This window comes from Bactrocera tryoni, unplaced genomic scaffold, assembly GCF_016617805.1.
Source record: "Bactrocera tryoni isolate S06 unplaced genomic scaffold, CSIRO_BtryS06_freeze2 scaffold_7, whole genome shotgun sequence".
NCBI lineage: Eukaryota > Metazoa > Arthropoda > Insecta > Diptera > Tephritidae > Bactrocera > Bactrocera tryoni.
The window spans coordinates 8,339,378-8,351,924 of NW_024396366.1; positions in this window are offsets into that span (position 1 = coordinate 8,339,378).

Here is a 12,547-nt window from a genome sequence, read left to right on the forward strand (position 1 = left end):
GAGTTAAACATCTCTTTATCTCTGGTGTAAACTGTCAAGAGCCATGAATTTTCTATTAGTGGATTTCACCAGTTTTGGCTCGGCAGGAGAAATAAGTGAACAGAGCTGATCCAGGAATAAAGGGATGTTTAACTTATTCCAGTGTGAGAGCGCTTCAAAATTAGCGTTTTTTATAACATTTTCCATTTCGGCCAGATTGGACAAAATAATACTTTTTGGGCATTTAAATTAAAATACCCAACATTTAGTACGAATAAAAATTACTATGTAGTGATTAATTAAAATATAGAGAAACTACTTTAATCTTTTTATGGTATGTTAAAACAACTGACTTTTGACATTTCAATACCCAATTAATTTCAGCTTTTTAGCTTTCAATCAATGAATGTTTTTAATAATTTTCTATTAAAAATAATACTATGATGCTTGACATTACAAAATGTTTCGTTAAATGCATTTAAATTTCACAACTTCATTTAATTTTCGTTGTTTTGCATTTGTATAAGTGGTCGTGAACGATGCAACAAATCCCTCCGTTTACATATGTTTTTGGTATGATTTCAATCTGGCCATCGCTCGTTTCCAGTTGCTAAACGTCAAAACCTCCTGAACTCGATCAACTGTCAAAGTTCAGGAGGTTTTGACGTTTAGCAATTGTTTTCTCAATTCCAGTGAGAGAGGAGTTGGACATCTCTTTATCTCTGGCTGAGCATTCAATGAAAATTATGCTCTGAAATATACATTGCTTTTACATACGCATGTTGGCCTTTTGGCTTATATTTTTATACATTTACATCAGGAATAATGGGATGCCCGACTCTCCTGTCACTGGAAATGTGAGAGCCGCTCACCTACCGAACTTTGACAGTTGACTGGATTGGGTAGGTTTTGACGTTTTGCAATTGGAATGACTGGAACGGCCAGATTGAAATTATACGATAAATATATGTGAACGGAGAAATTTGTTGCCGCCGTTCAAGATCGTTAATAAAAATTTAAAACAATGAAAATCAAAGAAAATGCGAAATTTAAACATATTTCATGAAACGTTTTGTAATTTGATGCATAATAGAAATCATTTTCTATTACAAATGATTAAAAACATTCATTAATTGACAACTAACAGGCTTAATTCACCTTATTAAGTATTGAAAGATCGAAAGTCAGTTGTTTTAATATATCATAAAATCATAAAAAAGGATTTAAGTGGTTTCGCCATATATTAAGAGTCCAATATATAATAATTTGCAATCGTAATAAACGTTGGGCGTTTTAATTTAAATGCCCAAAAATTCTCATTTTGTTCGATGTGGCCACAATGGAAAATGTTATAAAAAACGCTTATTTTGAGGCGCTCTCACACTGGAATAAGTTGGGCATCCCATTATTCCTGATTTACATGCTATCATATCAATTGATATGAATATAATTTTGCGAATTTCTGTGAATTCATGCAAAATTGATAACATTATTATTAAATTATGCTATTTTCATGGTAATATTTGTAGTTAATGTCCAAATAAAAGCTACTTTTTAAATATTTCTTATCTTTGATAATATTATATAATTTTGTATGCATGTATATATGCTATATATGAAACATTATCGTAATGTCCTAAAAACATAATATATTACAATGATAATATATGTTAATCACACCTCTTATCATTTCAAACTTTCATACGCATCTATCCTGCAGATACGCATGCAAGTACAAATCAATTTCAAATCAAGATATTATCATTTATCAGTAATATAAAAAGCGCGCGCTTTTCTATATTTACGTACACGCTTATGTATGTATGTATGTGCGTATGACATTCTCACAAATAATATATGCGTACGCATGTAAATCAAAAAATACAAACATTCTTCTGGAAAAACAACAATAGTCTCAAAAATCATCATACATACTTACAATATGAGTACACATGTAAATAAGTGCGTATGACATCTCACACGAACAATGCATACACAACATACATACTTACATGCGTGTGGATATGTCACCCGCAAAAATTGCAAATATTGTTCAAAAAACAAAAATCGTTTGAAAAACCATCAGAAACCAATATGGCAGCCAAATTTCCGACGTCAAAATTTAAAGTAACTTACCCAACAACAAAATTTTCATTCATGAACGCAAAAGTACTTTCAAAAAGCATATTCGATTCATTCATAAAAGCAGACGCCATTACATCTCCCCGAGCATGCCTTGCCTATAAGCGTCTTTTCGCGACGATTTCGGAAGCTAAAAATCATATATTGAATATTTTTCTGAAATGTATGAGAAGGAACAAGTGACAACCCCGTAAAAATAAGTATTAAAATATATTAGAATAAAATTGACAACATGGTATATTTGTCGATTTTCAGTTGAAGAAATGTTTCAAAGAAAATATTCAATATTCCTCTGATTCATGTGTACAGTCAATCCCGGCTAAGTAGTACTCCGCTTAAATGAAAATCAAATCCCTCCCTCATCACTCTTAACAGCCTATATTATATCTTGCTGCATCTCACGGTTTGTTTTATGAAAATGGGGCCTTGGCGGCGAATTATACATTTCCTGAAAGCTCCTAACCGGTGCAATTTATTTGACCCACCTAGGTCAAATACTTTAGCCGCTAGAGCGTTTTAAAAGGTTAGGAAAAAATGTAAATTTTCTCAAAATGTTACATTTTTTGTGAACGCTATTGCCACGCCAATCGTGAACAGGCAGTCAATTTGATTTCAACCATATCGAGAGGTAAGAAATTTCAAAAATGTATCTATATTGTACATATATGAGCGTAAAAAGAACACGTATTTCCATACAAATGTATGTAAACACCGCTTGGCCTAGCCAAGCACCATTGGTCTCGACTAAGTGTATCAGACCGTTGGTCTCGACCGGGGTTAAATATCCGATGTCGCTTATGTACCATATCATATTTTTATTTTTAACTAATTACAAATGTCTGTATCTTTGAATGTGGCACATAACCAGTATTGACTGTATTTGTCAAGGAATGTGAAAAATATTTTGTAATTCTGGAATACATATTTTTGCGCAGCTGCGTCGATATGTAGTCAAGCTCACGCATAAACATACAAACATATGTAGATATTTACGCTGGTTTGTAGGCGAAGCTGTTTTAGTGGCCAAGGGAAGCGGTGACAATCGGCGGCCATTCGTTTTTTTTTCGGCACAGCTCGGATTTTCACAAAGCATTTTGATAAACGTGAAGTTCGGCCGTTGGTTGTCCGTGACAACGGAGTTTATGTATGAAACAATGGGTGTATATATGTGTATATATTTACATAAAAAATTGTGTGTAGAAAAATTTACAAACATTATGCGTATGGTGTTTTTAAATCTTTTTACATGTACACATAATTACATGCATACTTATGTGAATCTACACCTATGAGACGGCTTTGTCTTTTGAGATGTTATCCAAACTTCTAATGCCCAAAGCAAATAATTATATAAAGATATAGCTTACCAAACCTATGTATATAAATTAAATATTTAGGCAATAATACATGACATTATTATATGTATATTTCAATAGATTTTATAAAATTCATCAAAATATAAGTTAAATTGCACATATACATATATGTGACCTGGTCTACGAAAAGGGAGCTAACGTGCGAAAACTAGTTTTCTGGGAAAAACTGTTAAAAATAATCTTCAGTTTCTCGTTATCTCATTAATTGTTCTCCTTTTTTGACACCTAAGCCCCCTTTCCGTAGACCAGGTCACATATATGTACTTATATGCTTTGATATAAAATATATTGAGAATATCTATTAATTATATACATTCATACAGTAAATAGTCGTTTGCGCATTGTAAATATGCGAATCCGTAAATATTGAATATTTCTAAACATTGAAATTAGCATTACCTTTCTCATTTCATATTGAAAATGCTCAATTCTGCTATTTTCGACCCCCTCATGTTAAATATTAGTTAAATCCGCTAATAATATTTTTGTGGTGAAAGCCGCTAATAGAAAACTCAACCCCTCCAAAAAGAGGAACATTTTGACAATCGGCACACCATGAACCTTCTCTATAAATGTACGTTCTCTGGTAGTATACACCGAGTGTCAGCCACGTCATTTGTATTAATTCTTCAATGTTGTCTTCAAATATTTAGTTAGAATTAGTGTTGAAAAACCTTATTTTCGACAGCATAAAGTAGACAATTGCTTGATGGAATAAGGATTGCGTTACAAATTGACTGTCACGTTATTACATTTAAGAGAAATGAATATATTTCGCTTAGCCGGTGATTTGTCACACGTAGTGGCGATAATTATACTATTACTAAAGATTTGGAAAACTCGCTCCTGCGAAAGAATATCTGGAAAATCTCAAATTCTGTTTGCATTGGTTTATTTAACGCTTTACTTGGATTTATTTACTACTTATGTTAGCCTTTACAATTCTGTGATGAAGGTACTATTCATATCGGAGGGGAGTGCCATAATTCTTCTTCTTCTTAATTCGTTTCTTCTTTTCGCTACGTGGCGCCAATTGGATATTCCAAGCGAAGCCAGGTCCTTCTCCACTTGGTCCTTTCAACGGAGTGGAGGTCTTCCTCTTCCTCTGCTTCCCCCGGCGGGTACTGCGTCGAATACTTTCAGAGTTGGAGTGTTTTCATCCATCCGGACAACATGACATAGCCAGCGTAGCCGCTGTCTTTTAATTCGCTGAACTATGTCAATGTCGTCATATATCTCGTACAGCTCATCGTTCCATCGGATGCGATATTCTTCGTGGCCAATGCGCAAAGGACCATAAATCTTTCGCAGAATTTTTCTCTCGAAAACTCGTAACGTCGACTCATCGGTTCCTGTCATCGCCCAAGCCTCTGCCAAATATAGCAGGACGGGAACTATGAGCGACTTATAGAGTTTAGCTTTTGTTCGTCGAGAGAGGACTTTACTTTTCAATTGCCTACTCAGTCCGAAGTAGCACCTGTTGGCAAGAGCAATCCTGCGTTGGATTTCCAGGCTGACATTATTGGTGGTGTTAATGCTGGTTCCTAAATAGACGAAATTATCTACAACTTCAAAGTTATGACTGTCAACAATGACGTAAGAGCCAAGTCGTGAGTGCGACGACTGTTTGTTTGATGACAGGAGATATTTCGTTTTGCCCTCGTTCACTACCAGACCCATTTTCTGTGCTTCCTTGTCAAGCCTGGAGAAAGCAGAACTAACGGCGCGGGTGTTGAGGCCGATGATATCAATATCGTCGGCATACGCCAGCAGCTGTGCACTCTTATAGAAGATGGTACCTTCTCTGTTTAGTTCTGCAGCTCGAACTATTTTCTCCAGAAGCAGGTTGAAGAAGTCGCACGATAGGGAGTCGCCTTGTCTGAAACCTCGTTTGGTATCGAACGGCTCCATTTTCTAGGTCTGAAGCCACACTGATAAGGTCCAATCAGTTTGTTGACGGTGGGCTTTAATCTTTCACACAATACGCTCGATAGAACCTTACATGCGATGTTGAGGAGGCTTGTCCCACGGTAGTTGGCGCAGATTGTGGGGTCTCCTTTTTTATGGATTGGCCAGAGCACACTTAAATTCCAATCGTTGGGCATGCTTTCGTCCGACCATATTTTACAAAGAAGCTGATGCATGCTCCTTATCAGTTCTTCGCCGCCGTGTTTGAATAGCTCGGCCGGTAGTCCGTCGGCCCCTGCCGCTTTGTTGTTCTTGAGGCGGGCAATTGCTATTCGAACTTCTTCATGGTCGAGTAATGGAACGTCTGCTCCATCGTCATCGATTGGGGAATCGGGTTCTTCTTCTCCTGGTGTTGTGCGTTCACTGCCATTCAGCAGGCTGGAGAAGTGTTCCCTCCATAATTTAACTATGCTCTGGGCATCAGTGACTAGATCACCTTTGGGGGTTCTACAAGAGTATCCTCCGGTCTTGAAACCTTCTGTAAGCCGCTGCATTTTTTCGTAGAATTTTCGAGCATTACCCCTGTCGGCCAGCTTATCAAGCTCTTCGTACTCACGCATTTCGGCCTCTTTCTTCTTCTGTCTGCAAATGCGTCTCGCTTCCCTCTTCAACTCTCGGTATCTATCCCATCCCGCACGTGTAGTGGTCGATCGTAACGTTGCGAGGTAGGCAGCCTGTTTTCTCTCCGCTGCGACACGGCACTCCTCGTCGTACCAGCTGTTCTTTTGCTCTTTCCGAAAACCAATGGTTTCAGTTGCAGCTGTACGTAAGGAATTTGAAATGCCGTCCCACAGTTCCCTTATACCGAGTTGTTGATGAGTGCTCTCAGAGAGCAGGAGTGCAAGCCGAGAAGAAAATCGTTCGCATTCGGCTGTCTGTTGTGATTGCAGCTTCTCGACGTCGAACCTTCCTTGTGTTTGTTGGCGTGCGCTTTTTGCTGCACAGAGGCGAGTGCGAATCTTAGCTGCAAAAAGATAGTGGTCCGAGTCGATGTTAGGACCTCGGAGCGCACGCACATCTAAAACACTGGAGACGTGTCTTCCATCTATCACAACATGATCGATCTGGTTGGTAGTTTTTTGATCCGGAGACAGCCAGGTAGCTTGATGAATCTTCTTATGCTGGAATCTAGTACTACAGATAACCATATTTCGAGCCCCGGCGAATTCAATCAGTCTCAGTCCATTTGGGGATGTTTCGTCGTGGATGCTGAATTTACCGACCGTAGTGCCAAATATGCCTTCTTTGCCCACCCTGGCGTTAAAGTCGCCAAGTACGATTTTGACATCGTGGCGGGGGCAGCTCTCATAAGCGCGCTCCAAGCGCTCATAGAAGGCATCTTTGGTCACATCGTCCTTCTCTTCCGTCGGGGCGTGGGCGCAAATCAGCGATATGTTGAAGAACTTCGCTTTGATGCGGATTGTGGCTAGACGTTCATTCACCGGAGTGAATGACAGTACTCGGCGACGGAGTCTCTCTCCCACCACGAATCCAACACCAAACTTGCGCTCCTTTATATGGCCACTGTAGTAAATGTCACAAGGACCTACTCGTCTCTGTCCTTGTCCCGTTCATCGCATCAACCAGCTGGGCAGCGGCACCTTCCCAATTAAGGGTCCGGACATTCCAGGTGCATGCCCTCAAATCGTAGTCCTTATTCCGTTTGCCATGGTCGTCATCAAAAGGGGGGTCTCTCATCTCCTGTTTAAACTTTTTCATTGGTATTGTTTTTTACGTGGCGGGTCCCAAGCCCAGCGCACAACCCTATGTAGGGAATGTTTCGCCTTCTCACATTAGCTCGCCTTCGAACGGATGTTTTTAGGCTACCCAGAGGATACTTGGTCAAAGACCGGAAGTAGTGAGCTGCTTGAGCCATGTGTAAAAGAATCGTTTCTGGCCACTCCCAAGTGCCATAATTATCAGAGATAATATTCCCCACTTCCGAGGCTTGTTGTTTTTTTTCATTGGGTGCGTTTTTTACGTGGCCGGTCCCAAACCCTGCGCACAACCCTGCGGTGGGGATGTTTCCCCTTCTCACTTTAGCTCGCCTTCAAACCGATGTTCTTAGGATACTTGGTCTAAGACCGGAATTTGTGAGCTGCTTGAGCCATAAGTAAAAGAATCGTTTCTGGCCACTCCCAAGTGAATGGCGATCAGAAAACTTTTCTCACTTGCGTGAACTTCTACACATGACTCCATCCTCATCTGAAGCCGTAGATAATTTCGTCTCTCTTGGAACCAGTGTAAACACAACCAACAATGTCAGCCTGGAAATCCAACGCAGGATAACTTTTGCCAACAGGAGCTACTTCGGACTGATTAGGCAATTGAGAAGTAAAGTCCTCTCTCGACGAACAAAAACCAAACTCTATAAGTCTTATTCGGTGTCGATGCGTCGTTGCATTTGGCTCAACGTTTTTCGTCCTTGGTAGAATCCGGTTAGCAAGTTCAGCGTGCCCATTAGGGCATGGTGTACGAACTGCGTTTAGAACATGTTTAACGTTATTTTCATGACAAAATTTTAGAAAATCTTTTTAATTGAAAGCTGTTCCTCGATCGGATACAAAACGTTCAGGCATTCCAATGTAAGTCGTGATTTCTAACAAAACCTGCGGTTGAATCGTTATATCCGTGAACGTATCACTCGTCACGTAAAAGTCTGTATTTCGTATTATGACATACTTACGTGATCGCTTCTATCGTTATCTGGCATGAACGAGAATATAAATGTATCCGGTCTTTCGAAATGTCATTCGAATGAAAAATTCCAATCGTAATAGACAAATTTATGGAAATGTGAGTAAATTTTTTTAAATCTTATATGTTTATTTTTTTAATTTTTAGTAACAAAGAACATAAACAAGAAACCAATGAATGTGGCTAGATGAGTTAGCTCTCCCTTCTCAACACGGCACTGAACGACCACACGACAACACACCAAACCAACACGATCCACATCTGAAAACACCACACATGCAGACATTCCAAAAGAAGACGCCACACACTACTACACACGAATATATACCACACATGCAGACATCACACCACAACTCTACACTACCCAACCATCAAAAGCTACCGCTCCAGAGGACGATCTCCCCTTTTTCTTACGTCGATCTTGAACCAAGCGAACGTCTCACGTAGCGTCATTTTTTCCACCTACATTCCGCACGTATTATTGCGTATCTATTTTGAAGTGGCAGTGCAGTGAATAAAAAGAAAAAAAAAAACCCAAATTGTGTATTTTTTTGTAATTGAATATTGTCGGTGAAATAACCAGTGTCGAGTTCCAAGGTGAGTGGTGGCTAAATCGAAGTAGGTAAACATTGGTCCTTCGAGTAAAAGGCACTATGGAAAAAAAGAAAATGTGCTGAGTGACAAATAACTGTCGATTAAGAATCGATTCTTGACATTCGAAAGTGTAGTGATCTCTAAAACGAGCTCTGATTTGCACATAACAAAATAAAAGAACCATAAATATACACATAAGTTAATGGTTGCCACCTGATGATTTACAACACGCTGCTTTGAATGGTGAAGTCGAACTCGGATTTCTTTATTAAACACGTTTCTTTTATACAGAATTTTTCTTATATACTATAAACTTACATATGTTCGAATTCTTACTTATTAGTACTTATTTCTATAAACTAACGTAAGCAATAATTATAGCCAAACAGCAAACCTCAGTTTGGTCGAGAAACGGCTTACATTGCGGCGGCACGGCATCCGTTCTGGTTTAGTGTCGACGAAATGTGCTGTTGTTGCAAATTTTGGAAATTGAGCAGTGTTATTGTATATTTACAGAATATTGCTGAATTGAGTAATATCAGCTAGCTACGACGACTTTGTTCCTGTACATTTAGCTGTGATAACTCCCCCCTTCTTAAGCATCAGCGTCTCGCTGATTAAGAATTATTGGCTACTGAAAGCTGCGGGTAGTCTATTATTGGTTTGATAAGAAATGAATTTCTGGTTTTTGGTTTGAGTATGATATATAAAACTTATGATAGTGTTACTGCAACAAGAATTGCTAAGAAGCTTGAGCTAATTGAAATAATGTTTTTTGATGTTATTCGTTCTAGTTCATTTACATTATTTAAATGTTGTTTATGTAAATAGTTTAAGTCTAATTTAATTTCATTTTCCGTTAGGTTATTCTGAAGTATTGCGGGTAAGATTTGATAGAAACTTGTTTGCCAGTTTGTGTAACTAACGTTATTCAAAGTTATATTTTCGTTAAAGAAGTTTATGAGAAAAGTACCATTTAGTTTAAAAGATGTATTATTATAAGTAATATATCCAATAAAATTTGAAAGAAATATTGTTCCTTCACTATTTAATTCAATTATAGCTTGGTTTACATATTGGTAATTGCACAGCGCTTTTTCTCCGCTAAGGATCTGTGAAATGCAATGGGTTTTGTTTAGTTTTTTAAGTTGGTTTCTCTTGCATATAGTAGTATCATCTATTTGTCGTTTTGGGATATGAAAAGATTGGTGAATTCTAAGTATACTCGTTTAAGGTGTTTTACAGTCGAACGTATGATAATATTATTGTAAAGGGTATCTTCGGTTTTTGGAGGTGAAATTACATATAAAAGATGTGAGTCTTTAATAATCATAGAAGGTTCTGCATATTTGAGTGCTTAAAGTTCATTTTTAAAAGGTAATGTCTGAGTTTGAGAGAGAATATTTGCGATATCTTCTTTATTTAGAATTTGAGAATGAACGATTCCTTGTTTTGCTAATTGGGTTGCCATTATAATTTTTGCAATTTCGTCTTTTACGATACCTAACCTATTATATAATGTTTGTGCGAATAATTCCTTATTATTCTTACTTATTTCATCCACAATCATGTAATAACTTTCTAATATTTTATTATTTGTCTTGTTATAACTAATAATTTATTATTCGTCTTGATAAGGTATTGGTTTGTGGTGTACTGTACGTTACTGCTTTTAATCAGTTCATGTGTTGTGAAAAGTATTTGGTCCCAGTCAGTGGCATCGGGATTTCTGCTAACCATTTCCAAGCAGATCCTATCCAATTGATTGATCTCTTTTGAATAGTTGCATTTTTTTGTACGTAGTTGGCTTAATAAGCTACCTATCTCAGAAAGTTGACGTTTTAATTGAGGAAATAAAATATTTGTTTTAATAATTTCGTGGTATATAGTAAGTCTGACGTCGTCGGTAATTTTTTCGTAGTCGTCCAAGTCGATAGTGTGGATAATTTTATATGTCCCTTTTGTAATCTTTCCTAGTCCTTGTCTGATCGTCACGAGCGGGGTGTCATATTCGTAGGTGTCCACTGTTGCAGTTGTCCAGTAAGGTAAGAGTTTAAAGAGTAAATGTCAGTTAGTTTTTTAAATGTGATTTATGAATCTTTCTGTTATCTTTAGTAGTTATTGTGACGGTATTGTCTTTAGCGACAGTTTCTTTTTTAAAAATGGGTTTCGTTTTCCTTTTAATTTGTTTGCTCTTTTTAAATATAGTATCATCAGGTTCGTAATTCCTTACTTTTGACCTATTTTTATTGTGATAATTTAGTGTATTTTTTGGGTTTCTGGCTATTTCATTTCGAAGGTCAGAATTAACTATTTCCCTAAAGTTTGTTAAGTCTTGGTAGTTGATTCTCTGTGTTCTTCCAAAGAAAATATCAGCTGGTTTTTTTTCGTAACTGAATGTATCGTGTTATTATATCTATCAACGGCAATATTGACAATTTCTTTAATAGAGCAATCAGGATATTCCACTTGGAGACATCCGATTATTTCAATAATAGTGGAATGCACACGTTCTATCGCACCATTGACTTCGCTTTTCTGAGGTGGTGCTAGATAGATTTCAATTCCTAACCCCTCTAAATAGTTCAGAGTTATTGGGCTTACAAAGCTGCCTTCATTGTCGATGACCAAAGTCTTTGGAACAGTGAAATAGTGTAGAAGCTTTATCAATTTATCCCTTATATGCGGTACTGATTTATTTTTTATCCTGAAAAATTTTACAAATTTAGTGAATTTGTCAACGCACGAAATATATTTTTCGCCGGACATTTCTATAATGTCGATATGCAGTATTTCTGTTGGATACGAAGGTATGGGTGTTGCCTGAAACTTGGGTTTTTGTGGATGCCGGTCGTACTAATTACATCCGCAAATTTCACATGATTTAGTATATTTTTTAATAAGTTTAGTCACTTGTGGAAAATAGTATTTTTCCAATATCTGGTCTTTATTTCCTTTACCATTGCGATGGGCTCTTTTGTGTTCTTGGTCTATTATTTTAAATTTGACATCTTCGTCTGCGATATCGGAAACTACTTTCTGTGTTATCCTGGCACAATTCCGATTTCTTTGGCGCCGCGATTTGAAGGTACCGTTGGAAAGAAAAAGTCCTCCTGCGCTCTCCAATTGTTTTCATGGAGCCTGGCGTCAAAGTAAATGTGGCATATTATCGGGAAAGTGTTCTGGAGGCTGCTTTGAAGCCGTGGGCAAACAAATTTGAGTTTTGGATGTAAAGTAGTTATATTTTTTGGTTATTATATCTGTCAGCGATTTCCATTTATTTTTTATGATACATTGGTTTGTATTTTAGGGGACGATATATATATTATATTATTTAAAATAAGAGTTTTGGATATAAAGTACATAGTTATATTTTTTGGTTATTATGCACTCAAACTCATATTTTAAATATAATATATATATGTATATATATCGTCACCTAATATACAAACCAATGTATCATAAAAAATAAATGGAAATCCCTGACAGAAATAAAAATCAAAATTTATCAATTTTATAACGAAAACTTAAATTTTGTTTGAATATGAGTGCATAATAACCAAAGAATATAACCACTTTCACCACTTTATAACAAAAAGTCAATATATATTTTTTTATTTTTAACGCAGAAAGGAGTACTACGCGAAAGTACTTCAGTCACCCCGGGTATTCGCTCGTCCAGAGTTATTTTTTTAGAGCACGGACGAAGGCCGCCAACGCAGAAAGGAGTACTACGCGAAAGTACTTCAGTCACCCCGGATATTCGCTCGACCAGGGTTATTTTTTTAAAG